This window comes from Mobula birostris, chromosome 13 (assembly GCF_030028105.1).
Source record: "Mobula birostris isolate sMobBir1 chromosome 13, sMobBir1.hap1, whole genome shotgun sequence".
Taxonomy (NCBI): Eukaryota; Metazoa; Chordata; class Chondrichthyes; order Myliobatiformes; family Myliobatidae; genus Mobula; species Mobula birostris.
In genome coordinates, this window is record NC_092382.1 from 108,638,019 (window position 1) to 108,660,534 (window position 22,516).

At 44.9% G+C, this 22,516-nt stretch overlaps 1 protein-coding gene across 4 annotated transcripts in view; it reads right to left on the reverse strand.

Annotated features, from left to right (window-relative positions):
- The window catches only part of LOC140207315 (C-type lectin domain family 17, member A-like), a 94,984-nt gene extending 74,175 nt beyond the window's left edge, over positions 1 to 20,809 (reverse strand). For 3 of the 4 annotated variants that reach the window (XM_072275823.1, XM_072275822.1, XM_072275819.1), the window contains exon 1: positions 20,719 to 20,808. The gene's annotated coding sequence lies outside the window, so the exon portion shown is untranslated. Of the gene's footprint in view, positions 1 to 20,718 lie in introns of all 4 variants that reach the window. The other variant, XM_072275821.1, reaches the window with a different exon arrangement.
- Positions 20,810 to 22,516: the final 1,707 nt, after the last annotated feature.

The window sequence follows — 22,516 nt, forward strand, 5'->3', positions numbered from 1 at the left end:
TAGACATTGGCTCAATGGAAGAAGCCACAGAGTGGTACTAGAGAATTGCTTCTCCGAGTAGAGGCTTGTGACTAGTGGTGTGCCACAGGGATCAGTGCTGGGTCCATTGTTATTTATCATCTATCTCAATGATCTGGATGATAATGTGGTAAATTGGATCACCAAGTTTGCTGATGATACAAAGATTGGAGGTGTAGTAGACAATGAGGAAGGTTTTCAGAGCCTGCTAAGGAAATTGGACAGGCTGTAAGAATGGGCTGAAAATGGCAGATGGAGTTGAATACAGACAAGTGTGAGGTATTACATGTTGGAACGACAAACCAAGGTAAAACATACAGGGTTAATGGCAAGGCACTGAGGAGTGCGGTGAAACAGAGGGATCTGGGAATACAGATACAAAATTCCCTAAAAGTGGCGTCACAGGTAGATAGGGTCGTAAAGAGAGCTGTTGGTACATTGACCTTTATTAGTCAAAGTATTGAGTATCAGAGCAGGAATGTTATGATGAGGCTGTATAAGGCACTGGTGAGGCCAAATCTGGAGTATTGTAAACAACAGGAATTCTGCAGATGCTGGAAATTCAAACAACACACATCAAAGTTGCTGGTGAACGCAGCAGGCCAGGCAGCATCTCTAGGAAGAGGTGCAGTCGACGTTTCAGGCCGAGACCCTTCGTCAGGTCGAAGGGTTTCGGCCTGAAACGTCGACTGCACCTCTTTCTAGAGATTCTGCCTCGGCTGCTGTGTTCACCAGCAACTTTGATGTGTGTTCTCTGGAGTATTGTGTTCAGTTTTGGTCACCAAATTACCGGAAGGATATAAATAAAGTTGAAAGGGTGCAGGGGAGGTTTGCAAGGATTTTGCCGGGACTTGAGAAACTCAGTTAGACAGAAAGGTTGAATAGGTTAGGACTTTATTCCCTGGAGCGTAGAAGAAAGAGGGGAGATTTGATAGAGGCATATAAAATTATGATGGGTATTGATAGAGTGAATGCAAGCAGGCTTTTTCCACCGAGGCAAGGGGAGAAAAAAAAAACAGAGGACATGGGTTAAGGGTGAGGGGGGAAAAGTTTAAAGGGAACATTAGCGGGGACTTCTTCACACAGAGAGTGGTGGGAGTATGGAATGAGCTGCCAGGTGAGGTGGTAAATGTGGGTTATTTTATAACACTTAAGAATAAATTGGACAGATACAAGGATGGGAGGTGTATGGAGGGATATGGTCCGTGTGCAGGTCAGTGGGACTAGACCGAAAATGGAACGGCACATGCAAGAAGGGCCAAAAGGCCTGTTTCTGTGTCGTAGTTTCTATGGTTCTATGGTTCTAAAAGGAGGAAGCTTAAGAATGAAGTTAGGAGAGACAGAGATAATTAGTGAGAAGGCCTTGGCGGGCAGGATTAAAGAAGCGGTCCCAACACAGAACCCCTGTGGAACACCACTAGTCGCCGGCCGCTGACCAGGAAACCCCTCCCTTTATTCCCACTCTTTTCCTCCGGCCAGTCATCCAATCTGCTCTCTTACCAGTAACACCATGGGTCCCTGTCTTGTTAAGCGGCCGCATGTGTGGCACACTTTCAGAAGACACTTTAGATTCTGGACTAATTCCTGAGGATTGAAGGGTGGCTAATGTAACCCCGCTTTTTCCAAACATGAGGGAGAGAGAAACCGGGGAATTATAGACCGGTTAACCTAACATCGGTTGTGGGGAAAATGCTAGAGTCGGTTGTCAAAGATGTGATAACAGCACATATTGCAAACGGTGAAATCATCGGATTAAGTCAGCAGAGATTTATAAACGGAAAATCATGTCTGACGAATTTCATATAATTTTTTGAGGATGTAACCAGTGGAGTAGATAGGGGAGAACCAGTGATTGTGGCGTATTTGGAATTGCACATGCTTTTGACAAGGTCCCACGCAGGAGATCAGTGGGTAAACTTAAGCACAAGGTATTGGGCGTATGGTATTGATGTCGATAGAGTATTGGCTGGCAGATTGGAAGCAAAAAGTGGGAATAAACGGGACTTTTCAGAATGGCAGGCAGTGACTAGTGGGGTACCGCAAGGCTTAATGTTGGGACCCCAGTTGCTTACAATATGTATTAATGATTTAGACGAGAGAATTAAATGCAGCATCTCCAAGTTTGCGGATGACACGAAGCTGGGCGGCAGTGTTAGCTGTGAGGAGGATGCTAAGAGAATGCAGAGTGACTTGGATAGGTTAGGTGAGTGGGAAAATTCATGCCAGATGCGATTTAATGTGGATAAATGTGAGGTTATCTACTTTGGAAACAAAAACAGGAAAGCAGTTCATTATCTGAATGGTGGCCGATTAGGAAAAGGGGAGGTGCAACGAGACCTGGGTGTCATTATACACCAGTCATTGAAAGTGGGCATGCAGGTACCGCAGGCAGTGAAAAAGGCGAATGGTATGCTGGCATTCATAGCAAGAGGATTGGAGTACAGGAGCAGGGAGGTACTACTACAGTTGTGCAAGGCCTTGGTGAGGCAACACCTGGAGTATTGTGTGAAGTTTTGGTCCCCTAGTCTGAGGAAATACATCCTTGCCATAGAGAGAGTACAATGAAGGTTCACCAGATTGATTTCTGTGATGGCAGGACTTTCATATGATGAAATACTGTATCGACTGGTCTAATACTCACTGGAATTTAAAAGATTGAGGTGGGATCTTATTGAAACGTATAAAATTCTAAAGGGATTGGACAGGCTAGCTGCAGGAAAATTGTTCCCGATGTTGGTCAAGTCCAGAACGAGGCGTCGCAGTTTAAGAATAAAGGGGAATCCTTTTCTGACCGATATGAGGGGAAATTTCTTCACAGAGAGAGTGTGAATCTGCTGATTTCTCTGTCACAAGAAACAGTTGAGGCCAGTTGTTTCGCTATATTTAAGAGGGAGTTAGATATGGCCATTCTGGCTAAAGGGATCACGGGGTATGGAGAAAAGCCAGGTACAGGGTTCTGAGTTGGATGATCAGCCATGATTATACTGAATGGCGCTGCAGGCTCGAAGGGACAAATGGTCTACTCCTGCACCTATTTTCTATGTTTCCATGTTTCTAGAGTTAGGTAATGTTAGAGATCCAGATAATTATAAGGCTAATAGGAAGTACCTTAAGAGGGAAATTAGGAGACCCAGAAGGGGCCATGAGAAGGCCTTGGCGGGCAGGATTAAGGAAACCCCCAGGACATTCTTCAAATATGTAAAGAGCAAGATGATTCGACGTGAAAGAGCACGGCCTGTCAAGTGTGACAGTGGGAATGTGTGTATGGAACCGGATGAAGTAGCAGTGGTACTTAATGAATACTTTACTTCAGTATTCACTATGGAAAAGAATCTTGGTTATTGTAGTCATGACTTGAAGGAGACTGAAAAGCTTGAGCATGGAGATATTAAGAAAGAGGATGTGCTGGAGCTTTTGGAAAGCATCATGTTGGATAAATCGCCGGGACCGGATGAGATAGGAGCATAGAAACAGAAAACCAACAGCACAATACAGGCCCCTAAAGTTTTGCCGAGCATGTCCCTACCGTAGAAATTACCAGGCTTACCCATACTAGACAGCCCATTCCACGCACTCACCACTCTCTGAGTAAAAAACATGCCCCTGACATTTCCTCTGTAGCTACTCCCCAGCACCCTAAACCTGTGCCCTCTTGTGGCAACCATTTCAGTCCTGGGGAAAAGCCTCTGACTATCCAGACCATCAATGCTTCTCATCACCTTATACATCTTTGTCCAGGCACATGTCATCCCCGTCGCTCCAAGAAGAAAAGGCCGAGTTCATTCAACCTATTCTCATAAGGCATGCTCCCCAATCCAGGCAACATCCTTGTAAATCTCCTCTGCACCCCTTCTGTGGTTTCTATATCCTTCCTGTAGTGAGATGACCAGAAATGAGCCCAGTACTCCAAGTGGGGTCTGACCAGAGTCCTATATAGCTAGAACATTATCTCTCGGCTCCTAAATTCAATTCCACGATTGTTGAAGGCCAATACACCGTACGCCTCCTTAACCACAGAGTTAACCTGAGCAGCTTGTTTCAAGGCCCGATGGATTCGGACCCCAAGATCCCTTCGATCCTCCACACTGCCAAGGCTCTTACCAACAATGCTATATCCTGCCGTGATGTTTGATTTGCCAAAATAAACCATCACACACTTATGTGGGGTAAACTCCATCTGCCACTTTTCAGCACAGTTTGGCATCCTATCAATGTCCCGTTGTAACCTCTGACAGCAATCTACACTATCCTCAACACCTCCAACCTCTGTGTCATCAACAAACGTACTAACTCACCCATCCACTTCCTCATCCAGGTCATCTATAAAAATCACGAAGAGTCAGACAATGGACAATAGACAATAGATAATAGGTGCATGAGTCCGCCATTCATCCATTCGTGCTAGCACCTACATTCACTCTGATCATGGCTGATCTGTCAGGATCTGTAAGGATCCCAGAACAAATCCATGAGACACTTCACTGGTTACCGACCTCCATGAAGAATATGGCCCGTCTACAACCACTCTTTGCCTCCTGTGGGCAAGCCCGTTCTGGATCAACAAAGCGATGTCCCCTTGGATCCATCGCTGATCGGGTTGTACACCCTTATTTAAACGGCCCTGCAAATTGACTTTGTACATATGCCTGTTAAACGGAGGTTTACGTATATATTGGTAATAGTGGACATGTTTTTTCAGATGGGAGGAGGGCTATCCAACTGGGAGGAATGATGTAAGAACTGTGGTGAACATATTTATGAAAGACATTATACCTAGGTTTGGAAGTCCCCTAGGGATAAATAGCGACAGTGGAACACGTTTTACAAATAAATTAGCACAGGGACTGAAGGAAGCCTTGGGGTTCCAGTAGCAATTGCATATCCCCTACCAGCCTCAGCCCTCAGGTATGGTGGAAAGAGCAAACGGGGAAATAAAAGCGACTTTCACAAATGTTTGTCAGCAAAATGGTCTCATCGGCCAGAGGCAATGCCCTTAGTAATGTACACGATATGAAATCAGAAGGATAGAAATACATGACTTACCCCTCATTAAATATTGATGAAGCGGCCTATGACAGCAGGAACTGAGCCTCCCATGACAACAGAAAAAAGTAGTGCTAATATACAATGATAAGAAAACACTAAAATACGCACAAGCATTGTGTCAGGGGGCAGGGAAATTGTATGAGAGGGTCCAGTTAACCCAGGCACCTTTAACTGAAGGTAACATGCATCCATTAAGCCGGTAGACAGAATAAATGAGAGATCGGTAAATAAAGACTCTTTCTCTCCCAGGCGGATGAAGACCCATACAGCCGTTAAGGTGACGGAGAAACCTGACTGAACACATGCCAGCAGGCGTAGGTTGCACTACGACAAGGACGAAATAAAACACCGAACAGGTCACCTCTTCCCCGAGAGAGAGGAACGGCTCTGAGAACCAAGAGTAAAGTATTACTGAGAGACCGGGACATAAATTTATTTTAACCTGCACCTCATGTTATATACATGGTGACTGATTATTAACAAAATATACGCTCAATAGAGGACTCACATGAAGGAAGTAGTGGTGATAGTCATATTGGGGGTGGGATTAATTGATTACCTAACAGCGTCGGAGGGCAAATACAAAGAAACAGGAAAGTGGAGAAGAAATATTAGCCGAAGAAGGAGGGGTCTGTGCGTTAGTAGGGAAAGAATGTTGTACCTGTAACCCCGATGCCTCTGAAAATGTAACTGATCAGCACATAAACGTGAAGATAGAGGAGATTAGAAATAAAGAGAAACAGTTCAAGAATTTTGGTCCGGGGAAAAAGTGGTGGGAGATAATAAAGGGTTGGTTTTCTGGCTGGCGAGGCTGCGTAACGCATGGAATAGTTGCAGTGGCGATGATATGTGTTTAGGGTGTTGTGCATGTGCAGCATTGCAATTCTGCTGTTATCATTTAATGAAAAGAGCCTTGTCTGACCCTCAAGGTGTCCCTGTAGTACCCCAAAGGATGAAAGCCCAGCAAAGAACATTGGTGGGGTGCAGAGCTGTACCCAGGGAAGGAGGGACGCTTCTCCTTATGAACCCCCTTATGAGGAGGAGGATACAGTACTCCAGTAAGGAGTGTTAATCTAGAAGATTAACAAGGAGGGAACAGTGGAAGAAAATATCAAGGCCTTGCATTGTAATGGGAATTGGGGGCTTGATTTGTTTTAAAATGTGCATTCGAAGTCCACAATCATTTATCTGTAACTAATGTACTCTGTGTGACTGAAATGTTCCTCGCAACCGAGTTATAAAAAATAACTGCATCTGTACTTCTTTTTTCTGAGAATTTTCATATGTCTGCGGTTGAGCCAGCTGGCCTGATATATTTTTGAGAGGTAACACTTAAGTCAAATGTGTTGCTTCTCAAGATCATATTTTTGCTACTTCCCTATTCTGTAGCATTCTCTGAAAATGCTCGACAAATGTTCAAATAAGGAATTATCTGGTCGTACAATGTCCTGAGGCACGTGACCTTTACTTCAGTAAACAAAAATCCAACTAAGTGTCTCTTGTCACCAACCAGTGATGTATAAATATGATTGAGTTATCTTGCTTGAGGGAACTCCAGGATCCCGCTTTAAGGTTCGAGGCTCATGTGACAAATAAAGAAATTTCCACGGAACTCTCCCTCCAGGTCCGAGTATTCCTCTTCCGCGACAATTTCTCAACAGTATCTGATCTGCCTTTTCTTTGCCCCCTCTCCAGAACTGACCATCTCCCTCTGTACCTTTTCCGTTTCTTCAACACTTCCTGCTCCTCCACCAATCTCGGTGTCATCCGTAAAATAGGGACACCTGCGAAAATTATTACCACCACACACATATAGCTATATAACCATATATCAAATACAGCACGGAAAGAGGCCATATCGGCCCTTGTAGTCCGTATCGAACGCTTATTCTCACCTAGTCCCACCAACATGCACTCAGCCCATAACCCTCCATACCTTTCCTGTCCATATACCTATCCATTTTTTTTCTTTAAATGACAATATCGAACCTGCTTCTACCACTTGTACTGGAAGCTCTATCGACACAGCCACCACCCACTGAATAAGGAACTTTACCCTCGTGTTAGCCCTAAACGTTTTCCCCATGACTCTCAACTGATGTTCTCTTGTTTGATTCCCCCCTGCTCCCTTACACAACATGACATTACATGAACTTTTAACGTCATTTAATTCCCCGCTCCACTATCTGGTCTGGCACTCTGTTTTCCATCCCCCTGCAAATCTAGTTTAAACCATCCCCAATAGCAGTAACAAACCACCCTGCAAGGATATTGGGTCCCATTGTAGTTTCGGTGTAACCCGTCTTCTTGTACAGGTCCCACCTGCCCCAGAAGAGGTCCCAATGATACTGAACTCTGAAACTCCGCCCCCTACGCTAGTACCTCAGCCACGTGTTAATCCGCCACAGCATCCTATTCTTTCCTTCACTGTCACGTGGCACATGTAGCAATCCTGAGATTAACACCCTTCAGGTCCCGCATTTTAACTTCCTACCAAGCTCTCTATACTCACTCTTCAGGATCTTCTCTCTCTTTCTTCCTACGTCATTGTGTACTATGACATCTGACTGTTCACCCTCCTACTTTAGAATACTCTGCAAGCGATCAGAGACATCCCTGACCCTGGCACCCGGGAGGCAGCAAACCATCCAGGAGTTTCTGTCACGACTGCAGAACCTCCTGATGGTATCTATATCTATCGTGTGCTCTATCACTACCGCTCCCCTCTTTTTCCACCCTCCCTTCTGCACTGCAGAACCAGACTCGGTGCCAGAGATCCGGCTGCTACAGCTTGTCCCAGGTGAGTCATCCCCCTCAACAGTATCCAACTCGGTGTACATGTTGTAGGAATTTCGTCTAATTCTGCTCTACCGTCCCTCCATTTAGATTACTTTTCCATTCGACTTGGGCTGGTTCCTCTCTCATACCACTGTAATTTCCTTTGTTCTACTGAAATATTCATACACCTGGCAGCAGCTTCTCCTTTTCAAATTTGAAACTGAACTCAATCGCCTCAGGTTCATTACACAGCACCCAATCCAAAACAGCTGATCCTGGTGGGCTCATGCAAAAGTTGCAACAAATATCCATCCCTTGGGCATTCTATAAGCTCCCTATCCTGAGATCCAGTGCCTTCCTGACTTTCCCAATCCACTTTCATCTTAAAATCCCCCATACTTATCTTGACAATTTCCTTCTGACACGCTTTTTGTATTTCCAGCTGTAACTGGTAGTCCACATCCCTGCTGTATTTTGAAGGCCGGTTTATAACTGCTATTAGTGTCTTTTTACCCTTGCCATTTCTTAACTTCACAAAGAAGTTGAGAAGCAGGACCTCAAAGGTAGTAATCTGGGGATTACTGTCTGTGCCACCTGACAGTCAGCATAGGAATAGAATGACGTGGAGGATAAATGAGTGGCTGAGGGATTGGAGCAGGGGGCAGGGATTTAGACTTCTGGATCACTGGAAGCTCTTGTGCAACAGGTTGGACATGTACAAAAACGAGGGGTTGCACTTGAATCCGAGAGGACCAATCTCCTGTCGGAAAGGTTTGCTAAGGTATTGGGGAGAGTTTAAACTAGAATTGCGAGAGGTTGAGAACCAAACTGAAGTGATGGAGGAAAGAGAGATTGGCTCACAAACAGAGAAAGCTTAGAGACAGTGCGAAAGGGAGGATAGGCAGATGATAGAGAAAGGACTCGCTCTGGTCGATGGCTTGAGATGTATCTAAATTAACGCGAGGAGCGCAGGAGCATAAAGCATGGATCAGCACTTGGAACTACGATATTGTGGCAATGACAGAAACTTGGATGGTGCAGGGGCAGGAACGGCTACTTCAGGTGCCAGGCTGTAGATGTTTGAGGAAGAACAGGGAACGAGGCAAAAGGGGTGGGTGGTGGCACTGTTGATCAGAGATAGTGTAACGGCTGCAGAAAAGGAGGAAGTCATTGAAGGGTTGTCTACGGAATCTCTGTGAGTGGAAGCTAGGAATAGAAAGGGACCAATAACTCTAGTGGGTGTTTTTATATACCACCCAATATTAACAGGGACATCGAGGAGCAGATACGGATACAGATTCTGGAAGAGAGTAATAATAACAGGGTTGTTGTGGTAGGAGATTTTAATAACCCAAAATAATGATTGGCATATCCCTGGAGTGAAGGGTTTAGATGAGGTAAAGTTTGTTAGATGTGTTCAGGAGGGTTTGTTGACATAATATGTACGTAGGCCCACAATAGCAGAGGCTGTACTTTATCTGATATTGGGAAATGAACCTGGCCAGGTGTCAGGTCTCCAAGTGGGAGAGCATTTCCGAGATAGTGATTACAATTCTATCTCCTTTATCACAACGTTGTAGAGGGATAGGAACAGACAAATTTGGGAAACGTTTAAATAGAGTAATGGGAAATATGAGGCTTTTAGGCAGGAATTTGGAAGACAAATTGGAAACAGGTGTTCTCGGGGATACGTACGGAAGAAATGTGGCAAATGTTCAGGGGATAATTGTTTGTAGTTCTGAATGGGTAAGGTCCAATGAGATATGGATTGACTGGTAAGGTACAAGTTCCGTGGTGAACAAAGACTGCTGTAAATCTACTCAAGAAGAAAAGAGAAGCTTATGAAAGGTTCAAAAATCTTTCCAATTATTTTTTTTTTTTATTTAAATAATCTCTTTGAGGAACTGGAGGGATGAGTTAGCAAATTTGCTGATGACACAATGGTTAGGGGTGTTATGGATAGCGTAAAGGTCTGACAGAGGTTACTGAGGGATATTGATCGAATGCAAATCTGGACTGAGAAATGGCAGATGGAGTTCAAACCAGATAAGTGTGAGCTGGCTCATTTTGGTAGGTCAAATATGATGGCAGACTGTAACATTAATGGCAAGACTCTTGGCAGTGCGGAGGATCAGAGGGATCTTGAGGTCCGAGTCTATAGGACACTCAAAACTGCCTGGCAGGTTGACTCTGTGGTTAAGACCTACCATACGGTGCATTGGCCTTCATCATTAGTGGCATTGGGTTTAGGAGCCGAGAGGTAATGTTGCAGCTATGTAGGGCCTCGGTCTACCGTACTTGGAGTACTGTGCTCAGTTCTCGTTGCCTCACTACAGGAAGGATGTGGAAACCATCGGAAGGATGCAGAGATTTACAAGGCTGTTGTCTGGACTGGGGAGCATGCCTTATGAGAATAGGTAGAGTGAAGTTGGTCTTTTCTCCTTGGAGCGACGGAGGACGAGGGTTGACCTGATATCGTGCGGATAGTCAGAAGCTTTTCCACAGGGATGAAATGCTCAGCACGACAGGACACAGTTTAGAGGTGTTTGGAAACAGGTACCGAGGAGATGTCAGAGGTAAGCTTGTTTTTAATGCAGAGTGTGGTGTGTGCGTGGAATGGTCTCCCGGCGGCGGTAGTGGAAATGAAGGATAGATCTGGTCCTAGGGTTGAGTTTCTTAACTGGAAGGAGGCCAAATTTGAAGAAATGAGAAAGTATCTAAAAAACATGGATTGGGACAGATTGTTCTCTGGCAAGGATGTGATCGGTAGGTGGGAAGCCTTCAAAGGAGAAATTTTGAGAGTGCAGAATTTGTATGTTCCTTTCAGGATTAAAGGCAAAATGAACAGGAATAAGGAAACTTGGTTCTCAAGGGATATTGCAGCTCTGATAAAGAAGAAGAGGGAGTTGTATGACGTGTATACGAAGCAGGGAGCAAATAAGGTGCTTGAGGAGTATAAGAAGTGCAAGAAAATACTTAAGAAAGAAATCAGGAGGGCGAGAAGAAGACATGAGGTTGCCTTGGCATTAAAAACTGAAGGATAATCCAAAGAGCTTTTACAGGTATAGTAAGAGCAAAAGGATTGTAAGGGATAAAATTGGTCCTCTTGAAGATCAGAGTGGTCGGCTATGTGCGGAACCAAAGGAAATGGGGGAGATCTTAAACAGTTTTATTTTATTTATTTATTTATTTATTTTTTGCGTCTGTATTTACTAAGGATACTGGCATGAAGTCTATGGAATTAAGGGAAACAAGTAGTGAGATCATGGAAACTGTACGGATCGAAAAGGAAGAGGTCTTTGCCGTGTTGAGGAAAATTAAAGTGGTTAAATCCCCGGGACCTGACAGGGTGTTCCCTCGGACCCTGAAGGAGACTAGTGTTGAAATTGCAGGGGCCCTGGCAGAAATATTTAAAACGTCGCTGTCGACAGGTGAGGTGCCGGAGGATTGGAGAGTGGTTCATGTTGTTCCGTTGTTTAAAAAAGGATCAAAAAGTAATCCGGGAAATTATAGGCCGGTCAGTTTAACGTCTGTAGTAGGTAGGATATTGGAGGGAGTATTAAGATGCAGAATCTACAAGCGTTTGGATAGACAGGGACTTATTAGGGAGAGTCAACATGGCTTTCTGCGTGGTAGGTCATGTTAGACCAATCTATTGGAGATTTTCGAGGAGGTTACCAGGAAAGTGGATGAAGGGAAGGCAGTGGATATTGTCTGCATGGACTTCAGTAAGGCCTTTGACAACGTCTCGCATGGGAGGTTAGTTAGGAAAATTCAGTCGCTAGGTATACATGGAGAAGTGGTAAATTGGATTAGATGTTGGCTCAATGGAAGAAACCACAGAGTGGTAGTAGAGAATTGCTTCTCTGAGTGGAGCCTGTGACTAGTGGTGTGCCACAGGGATCGGTGCTGGGTCCATTGTTATTTGTCATCTTTATCAATGATCTGGATGATAATGTGGTAAATTGGATCAGCAAGTTTGCTGGTGATACAAAGATTGGAGGTGTAGTAGACAGTGAAGAAGGTTTTCAGAGCCTGCAAAGGGACTTGGACAGGCTGTAAAAATGGGCTGAAAATGGCAGATGGAGTTGAATACAGAGAAGTGTGAGGTATTACATGTTGGAAGGACAAACCAAGGTAGAACATGCAGGGTTAATGATAAGGCACTGAGGAGTGCGGTGGAACAGAGGGACCTGGGATACAGATACAAAATTCCCTAAAACTGGCGTCACAGGCAGATAGGGTCGTAAGGAGAGCTGTTGGTACACGGGCCTTTATTAGTCAAAGTATTGAGTATCAGAGCAGGAATGTTATGATGAGGCTGTATAAGGCACTGGTGAGGCCAAATCTGGAGTATTGTAAACAACAGGAATTCTGCAGATGCTGAAAATTCAAGCAACACACATCAAAGTTGCTAGTGAACGCAGCAGGCCAGGCAGCATCTCTAGGAAGAGGTGCAGTCGACGTTTCAGGCCGAGACCCTTCGTCAGGTCGAAGGGTCTCGGTCTGAAACATCGACTGCACCTCTTCCTAGAGATGCTGCCTAGGCTGCTGCGTTCACCAGCAACTTTGATGTGTGTTCTCTGGAGTATTGTGTTCAGTTTTGGTCACCAAATTACCGGAAGAGTATAAATAAAGTTGAAAGAGTGCAGAGAAGGTTTGCAAGGATGCTGCCGGGACTTGAGAAACTCAATTAGAGAGAAAGGTTGAATAGGTAAGGACTTTATTCCCTGGAGCGTAGAAGAAAGAGGGGAGATTTGATAGAGGTATATAAAATTATGATGGGTATTGATAGAGTGAATGCAAGCAGTATTTTTCCACTGAGGCAAGGGGAGAAAAAAAAAACAGAGGACATGGGTTAAGGGTGAGGGGGGGAAAGTTTAAAGGGAACATTAGCGGGGACTTCTTCACACAGAGAGTGGTGAGAGTATGGAATGAGCTGCCAGGTGAGGTGGTAAATGCGGGTTCTTTAATAACATTTAAGAATAAATTGGACAGATACAAGGATGGGAGGTGTATGGAGGGATATGGTCCGTGTGCAGGTCAGTGGGACTAGACAGAAAACGGACCGGCACATGCAAGAAGGGCCAAAAGGCCTGTTTCTGTGCTGTAGTTTCTATGGTTCTATGGTTCTAAAAGGAGGAAGCTTAAGAATGAAGTTTGGAGAGACAGAGAAAATTAGTGAGAAGGCCTTGGCGGGCAGGATTAAGGAAGCGGTCCCAACACAGAACAGCGGTGGAGCACCACTAGTCGCCGGCCGCTGACCAGGAAACCCCTCCCTTTATTCCCACTCTTTTCCTCCTGCCAGTCAGCCAATCTGCTGTCTTACCAGTAACACCATGGGTCCCTGTCTTGTTAAGCGGCCTCATGTGCGGCACACCATCAGAAGACTCTTTAGATTCTGGACTAGTTCCTGAGGATTGGAGGGTGGCTAATGTAACGCCCTCTTTTTAAAAAAAGGAGGGAGAGAGAAACCGGGGAATTATAGACCGGTTAACCTAACATCGGTGGTGGGGAAAATGCTAGAGTCAGTTGTCAAAGATGTGATAACAGCACATATGCAAACGGTGAAATCATCGGATTAAGTCAGCATAAATTTATAAACGGAAAATCATGTCTGACGAATGTCATAGAATTTTTTGAGGATGTAACTAGTAGAGTAGATAGAGGAGAACTAGTGACTGTGGCGTATTTGGATTTGCGCATGCTTTTGACAAGGTCCCACAAAGGAGATTAGTGGGTAAACTTAAGCACACGGTATTGGGCGTATGGTATTGATGGAGATAGAGTATTGGTTGGCAGATTGGAAGCAAAGAGTGGGAATAAACGGGACTTTTCAGAATGGCGGGCAGTGAGTAGTGGGGAACCGCAAGGCTCAGTGCTGGGACCCCAGTTGCTTACAATATGTATTAATGACTTAGACGAGAGAATTAAATGCAGAATCTCCAAGTTTGCGGATGACACGAAGCTGGGCGGCAGTGTTAGCTGTGAGGAGGATACTAACAGGATGCAAGGTGACTTGGATAGGTTAGGTGAGTGGGAACATTCATGGCAGATGCGATTTAATGTGGATAAATGTGAATTATCTACTTTGGAGACAAAAACAGGAAAGCAGTTCATTATCTGAATGGTGGCCGATTAGGAAAAAGGGAGGAGCAACGAGACCTGAGTGTCATTATATACCAATCATTGAAAGTGGGTGTGCAGGTCTCAACAGGCTGTGAAAAAGGCGAATGGTATCCTGGCATTCATAGCTAGAGGATTTGAGTACAGGAGCAGGGAGGTACTTCTGAGTTTGTGCAAGGCCTTGGGAAGGCAACACCTGGAGTATTGTGTGAAGTTTTGGTCCCCTAATCTGAGGAAATACATCCTTACCATAGAGAGAGTACAAAGAAGGTTGACCAGATTGATTCCTGGGATGGCAGGACTTTCATATGATGAAAGACTGTATCGACTGGTCTAATACTCACTGGAATTTAAAAGATTGAGGTGGGATCTTATTGAAACGTATAAAATTCTAAAGGGAATGGACAGGCTAGATGCAGGAAAATTGTTCCCGATGTTGGTCAAGTCCAGAACGAGGCGTCGCAGTTTAAGAATAAAGGGGAATCCTTTTTCTGACCGATATGAGGGAAAATTTCTTCACAGAGAGAGTGTGAATCTGCTGATTTCTCTGTCACAAGAAACAGTTGAGGCCAGTTGTTTAGCTATATTTAGGAGGAAGTTAGATATGGCCATTCTGGCTAAAGGGATCACGGGGTATGGAGAAAAGCCAGGTACAGGGTTCTGAGTTGGATGATTAGCCATGATTGTACTGAATGGCGGTGCAGGCTCGAAGGGACGAATGGCCTACTCCTGCACCTATTTTCTATGTTTCCATGTTTCTAGCGCTAGGTAATGTTAGAGATCGAGATGATTATAAGGCAAATAGGAAGGAGCTTAAGAGGGAAATTAGGAGACACAGAAGGGGCCATGAGAAGGCCTTGGCGGGCAGGATTAAGGAACCCACCAGGACATTCTTCAAATATGTGAAGAGCAAGATGATTCGACGTGAAAGAGCATGGCCTGTCAACTGTGACAGTGGGAATGCGTGTATGGAACCGGAGGAAATAGCAGAGGTACTTAATGAATACTTTACTTCAGTATTCACTGTGGAAAAGAATCTTGGTTACTGTAGTAATGACTTGAGGCAGACTGAAAAGCTTGAGCATGGAGATATTAAGAAAGAGGATGTGCTGGAGCTTTTGAAAGCATCAAGTTGGATAAATCGCCGGGACGGGATGAGATAGGAGCATAGAAACAGAAAACCAACAGCACAATACAGGTCCCTAAAGTTTTGCCGAACATGTCCCTACCGTAGAAATTACCAGGCTTACCCATACTAGACAGCCCATTCCACGCACTCACCACTCTCTGAGTAAAAAAACATGCCCCTGACATTTCCTCTGTAGCTACTCCCCAGCACCCAAAACCTGTGTCCCCTTGTGGCAACCATTTCAGCCCTGGGGAAAAGCCTCTGACTATCCAGACGATCAATGCTTCTCATCACCTTATACATCTCTGTCAGGTCAACTGTCATCCTCCGTCGCTCCAAGGAGAAAAGGCCGAGTTCACTCAACCTATTCTCGTAAGGCATGCTCCCCAATCCAGGCAACATCCTTGTAAATCTCCTCTGCACCCCTTCTGTGGTTTCTATATCCTTCCTGTAGTGAGATGACCAGAAATGAGCCCAGTACTCCAAGTGGGGTCTGACCAGAGTCCTATATAGCTAGAACATTATCTCTCGGCTCCTAAATTCAATTCCACGATTGTTGAAGACCAATACACCGTACGCCTCCTTAACCACAGAGTTAACCTGAGCAGCTGCTTTGAATGCCCGATGGACTCGGACCCCAAGATCTCTTTGATCCTCCACACACCCAAGACTCTTACAAACAATGCTATATCCTGCCGTGATGTTTGACCTGCCAAAATAAACCATCACACACTAATGTGGGGTAAACTCCATCTGCCACTTTTCAGCCCAGTTTGGCATCCTATCAATGTCCCGTTGTAACCTCTGACAGCAATCTACACTATCCTCAACACCTCCAACCTTTGTGTCATCAACAAACCTACTAACTCACCCATCCACTTCCTCATCCAGGTCATGTATAAAAATCACGAAGAGTAAGACAATAGACAATAGACAATAGATAATAGGTGCAAGAGTCCGCCATTCATCCCATCGTGCTAGCACCTACATTCTTTCTGATCATGGCTAATCTGTCAGGATCTGTAAGGATCCCAGAACAGATCCATGAGGCACTTCACTGGTTACCGACCTTCATGCAGAATATGACCCGTCTACAACCACTCTTTGCCTCCTGTGGGCAAGCCCGTTCTGGATACACAAACCGATATCCCCTTGGATCCATCGCTGATCGGGTTGTACACCGTTATTTAAACGGCCCTGCAAATTGAATTTGTACATATGCCTGCTAAACGGAGGTTTACGTATATATTGGTAATAGTGGACATGGTTTTTCAGATGGGAGGAGGGCTATCCAACTGGGAAGAATGATGTAATAACTGTGGTGAACATATTTATGAAAGACATTATACCTAGGTTTGGAATCCCCCTAGGGTAAATAGCGACAGGGGAACCCGTTTTACAAATAAATTAGCACAGGGACTGAAGGAAGACTTGGGGTTCTATTAGAAATTGCATATCTGCTACCAGCCTCAGCCCTCAGGTATGGTGGAAAGAGGAAACGGTGAAATAAAAGCGACTTTGACAAATTATTGTCAGCAAAACGGTCTCGGACGGCAAGAGGCAATGCCCTTAGTAATGTACGCGATGTGAAATCAGAAGGATAGAAATACAGGACTTACCCCTCATTAAATATTGATGGGGCTGCCTATGACAGCAGGAACTGAGCCTCCCATGACAACAGAAAAAAGTAGTGCTAATATACAATGATAGGAAAACACTAAAATACGCACAAGCATTGTGTCAGGGGGCAGGGAAATTATATGAGAGGGTCCAGTTAACCCAGGCACCTTTAACTGAAGGTAACATGCATCCATTAAGCCGGTAGACAGAATAAATGAGAGATCGGTAAATAAAGACTCTTTCTCTCCCAGGCGGATGATGACCCATACAGCCGTTGAGGTGAAGAAGAGACCTGACTGAACACATGTCAGCAGGCGTCGGTTGCACCACGACAAGGACGAAATAAAATACCGAACAGGTCAAATCTTCCCAGAGAGAGAGAGAGAGGAACGGCTCTGAGAACCAAGAACAAAGTGTTAGTGAGAGACCGGAACATAAATTTATTTTAACCTGCACCGCATGTTATATACATGGTGACAGATTATTAACAAAATATATGCTCAATAGAGGACTCATATGAAGGAAGTAGTGGCGATAATCATATTGGGGGTGGGATTGATTGATTACCTAACAACGTGGGAAGCAAATACAAAGAAACAGGAAAGTGGAGAAGAAGTATTAGCCTAAGAAGGAGGGGTCTGTGCGTTACTAGGGAACTAATGTTGCACCTGTATCCCCGATGCCTCTGAAAATATAACTGATCAGCACATAAAAGTGAAGATAGAGGACATTAGAAAGATAGAGAAACTGTTCAAGAATTTTGGTTCGGGAAAAAAGTGGTGGGAGATAAAAAAGTGTTATTTTTTTCTGGCTGGCGAGGCTGGGTAACGCATGGAATAGTTTCAGTGGCGATGATATGTGTTTAGGGTGCTGTGTATGTACTGCATTGCAATTCTGCTGTTATCATTTAATGAAAGGACCCTTGTCTGGCCCTCAAAAGGTCCCTATGGTACCCCAAAGGATGAAAGGACAGCAGGGAACATTGGTGGGGTGCGGAGCTGTACGCAGGGAAGGAGAGTCTCTTCCCCTTCTGAGCTCCCTGATGAGGAGGAGGTTGCAATACCCCAGTAAGGAGTGTTAATCTAGAAGACTTCGGACAGTTCCTCTCTCATGCCACTGTAATTTCATTTGTTCCTCTGAAATATTGACACACCTGACACCAAATTCTGCTTTTCAAATTTGAAACTGAACTTAATCGCCTCAGGTTCATTACACAGCACCCAGTCTAAAACAGTTGATCCTCTGATGGGCTTATGGACAAGTTGATCCAAAAAACCATCCCGTGGGCATTCTATAAACAGCCTCTCCTGTGATCCAGTACCTCCCTGACTTCCCCACTTTAATATTGAAATCCCTCATGAATATCCTGACAATTCTCTTCCACACGCTTTCTTTCTATTGCCAGCTGTAACGTGGAGTCCACATCCCGGCTGCTGTTTGGAGGCCCGTATATAACTGCTATTAGTGTCTTTTTAACCTTGCCATTTCTTAACTTCACAAAGAAGTTGAGATACAGGACCTCAAAGGTAGTAATGCCGGGATTACTCCCTGCGCCACGTGACAGTGAGTATAGGAATAAAATGAGGTGGAGGATAACTGAGTGACTGAGGGATTGGAGCTGGGGGCAGTGATTTATACTTCCGGATCACTGGAACTTCTTCTGGGGCAGGTGTTAACTGCACAAAAATGAAGGGTTGCACTTGAATCCGAGGGGGCCCAATATTCTGCGGAACGGTTTGCTAAGACTATTGGGGAGAGTTTAAACTGGAATTGCTGGAGGTTGAGAACCAAACTGAAGTGATGCAGGAAACAAAGGTTTGCTCACAAACAGAGAAAACATGGGGAAAGTGCTAAATGGAGGATAGGCAGATGATAGAGAAGGGACGCACTCTGACCAATGGGTTGAGATGTGTCAAAATTAACGCGAGGTGCATTGTGAATAAAGCGGAGGAGATTAGAGCATGGATCAGAACTTGTAACTACGATGTTGTGGCCATTGCAGAGAGTTGGATGGTGCAGGAGCAGGAATGGCTACTTCAGGTGCCAGGTTGTATATGTTTCAGGAAGGACAGGGAGCGAGGCAAAATAGTTCAGTGCGTGGCACTGTTGATCAGAGATAGGGTAACGGCTGCAGATTAGGAGGAAGTCATGGAGGGGTTGTCTACGGAATCTGTGTGAGTGGAAGTTAGGAATAGGAAGGGATCAATAACTCTAATGGGTGTTTTTTTATCTGCCACCCAATATTAACAGGGACATCGAGGAGAAGATACGGAGACGGATTCTGGAAAGGAGCAATAATAGCAGGGTTGTTGTGGTAGGAGATTTGAATTGCCCAAAACAATGATTGACATATCCCTGGAGTGAGGGGTTTAGATGGGGTACGATTTGTTAGGTGTGTTCAGTAGTGTTTCTTGACATAATATGTACATAGGCCTACAATAGGAGAGGCTGTACTTTATCTGATATTGGGAAATTAACCTGGCCAGGGTGTCAGGTCTCTCAGTGGGAGAGCATTTCCGAGATAGTGATCACAATTCTATCTCCTTTACCACAGCATTGGAGAGGGATAGGAACAGACAAATTTGGGAAATGTTTAATTAGAGTAAGAGAAATATGAGGCTTTCAGGCAGGAATTTTGAAGATAAGTTGGAAACAGGTGATCTCGGGGAAACGTACGGAAGAAAGTTGGCAAATGTTCAGGGCATATTTGCGTGGGGTTCTGAGTACGTACGTTCCAATGAGACATGGAAAGAATGGTGAGGTACTAGTTCCGTGGTGTACAAAGGCTGTTGTAAATCTAGTCAAGAAGAAAAGAGGAGCTTACGAAAGGTTCAAAAAACTTTGTAATATTTTTATAAATGACCACCATGTGGAAGTGGAGGGATGAGTTAGCAAATTTGCGGTTGACACAAAGGTTGTAGGTGTTATGGATAGCGTGGAGGTCTGTCAGAGGTTACTGTGGGATATTGATCGGATGCAAAACTGGACTGAGAAATGGCAGATGGAGTTCAAAGCAGGTAAGTGTGAGGTGGCTAATTTCGGTAGGTCAAATATGATGGCAGAATATATCATTAATACCATATATGGTATACCGCTCTGCGAGATGGCGTGCGACGATGGGAGGAATGGTTGACTGGACGTCGGTGGTGTAGTGAAGAGTGAAGGCAGTTTTCTCTTGCCGTGGTGTCTCGATTAGCGGGGACGAGCGCCGAGCAGAAGCATATGCAACTAAGTTTGAGCTATCGTATTTCAGGAAGACAAACAACAGCGCTGAACTTACATAGTAAACGGGAGGATACCTAGGAAATGTCATAGAACGGAGGGACCCAGGGGTACAGTTACATTCTTTCCTGAAAGTGGAGTCGCAGGTAAACAGGGACACTGGGGAGTGTAGGAAAGCAAAGGGACCCAGGGCTAGACGTGCACGGTCCCCTGAGTGTGAAGTCACGGATAGACAAGGTGATGGAGAAGGCGTCTGACCTGCTGCCCTTTATCAGTCAGGGCAGTGAGTACAGGAGTAGGCAGTTCACGTTTCAGTGAACATGACTCAGTGAGGCCACACTTGGAGTACGGTGTTCCGTTTCCGTCCTCCTTCTCTGAAGATGATGCCACTGAGCTGCAGAGAGTGCTAAGGAGATTTACCAGGATATTGCCGGGACCTAGGTGACTGAATTATGAAGATAAGTCAGGTAGGTTAGAGCTGACCTTAAAAAAAGTTGTATAAAACCACAGGGGACATGGGGCACGGACTAGGTGAATGCGCAGAGTCACTTTTCTCTGGGTTTGGAGAATCGAGAACCAGAACGCTCAGGGATAAGATGATAGCAAAGGTGATGTAACTGGAGACCAGAGTTACAACGTTTTCCATTTTACCCAGATGGCCGTCCGTCTATGGAACGAACTGCCAGAAAAGGCGGACGATGCAGATGCATTGGAATTTGAACACTTGTGCGCATAGCACGTGACTCCTTTACAGTGACGTCATTAATGTGAACTCTGACCTGCTTGTGGAGTCACTGACAGTTCGGCGGGTCCCGAGGCAATGGGAGGATCGTCATACTCATGGACGAGATCTTCCTCTTTCCGAAAGTTCAGCACTGAGTACGTTGAGCTCGGACCGTCTGGGAGAAAAAGCGGGAAAATGTGAGAGAGTGTGCGGAGCGGGAGAAGGGTGGTAAAATGGGAGAGAATGTGGGAACGAAAACGGGAAGAGAAAGGGGAGAGGGGTGGCGGCGTGAGAAGAGGGAACGATGTTATGAGTGAAGGGCGAGTGGGATGTGCGAGAGTGATAGCGAAAGAGTAGGAAAGTGAGGGGAGAAAACACTGGGAGAGAGAGAGGAGGAGGAGATTTGTTCCTTTTTCACAAATGGGATATATTGCAGTTTTACGGGGATTAACAGATTTTGGGGAATTTCGCCTTCCATTGTGTTTATTAGTTTCGTGGCTGCTTGCAACAGGAAGAGCGGTACGGTAACATAGTGGTTTACAGTCACTTCCCGCTACTGACTGCAAGGAGTATGCTCCTCTTAACCGTGAACGGCTAGTTTTCGACCTAGTGCTCCCGTTTTCTCTCACAGTGCACAGACGTACCGGTTGATAGGTTAATTGCTGATTATAAATTTTATAGTGATTCGGCCAGGATTATAGTCAGGTAATTAGCAGGCAGCGGCGCCCGAAGCATCGTAAGTGCCTAATCCGCATTGTTTTTCAATAAATAAGTAAATATAAATAACATTTTTTTAATGAACCTCGAGGTTGAATATAGTTTGCATGTACAAGCGGGTCGTCCAGTGTTTGTGATGGGTCTGATGAACTGGATGAAAATGGAGATGGGCGGTTGTTAAAATTGCTGACGACACAAAGATTGGTAGGGTTGTGGAAAGTGTAGAACATCGCTGATGGATTCAGTGGGATGTGGATCATTTGCAGATCGGTGGAGAAATGGCAGACCGAATTTAATCCGGGTAAGAGGGAGGCTTTGAGCTCCGGGAAGTCAAATGCAGAGGGACAGGACACAGTTAAATCCAGGACCGTTTCCTGCCGACATAGAAGGGGATCATGGGTTGGACGCGCAAGTCTGTAGAGATTAACCACTTGACATTAGACGGGCATTTGAAAAACGTTCCTCTCATGGGAACTTCATTTACATGATTGCGATTTCTGTAATTCACAGCGAACTGTGAATTTGGGATTTTTTTGTTAAGATTTGGCTTAAGCGGGCAGCGATTGCTTCTTGGAATTCTGCAACTGGTGATGATACGCACGACTTCTGATGTCCGTGGCAATGACTTGGATGGAAATCTCAGTAGGTCTTTGTGCCTTAGTATGTCTTGCCTCGTAGAGTTAGTAAATTGGTTTTATATTGTCACACATAGAACACAGACCAACCCTTATAGCACAGGAGAGGATTATAATGTTCCGAATGCATTCCCTGTGATATTAGACATTTCATCTTTGAGGAAAAGGCAACGTCTGCCGAGGCCGCCGATGTGTCTTATGATCTTATGAACTGCCGTCAGATTTCCCCTCATCTCCCTCCACTCCATAGGAAGCAACCGAATTGTCCAATCCCTCAAATCAGCGAGACCAGGCAGCATCCTGTTAAACCTCTCCGGACGCTGCTCAAGGGCTTGACATCCTTCCGATAATAGGGTGAGTAGAACTCTATACAATAAGCCTGCTTCAGCCTAACTAGAGATTTTTATAAAATTGCAATATGATCTCCAGAATTTTGAACTCATTGCCCTAAATAATAGTATAATGGCAAGCATGATATCCGCATTCTTCACCACCCTATCA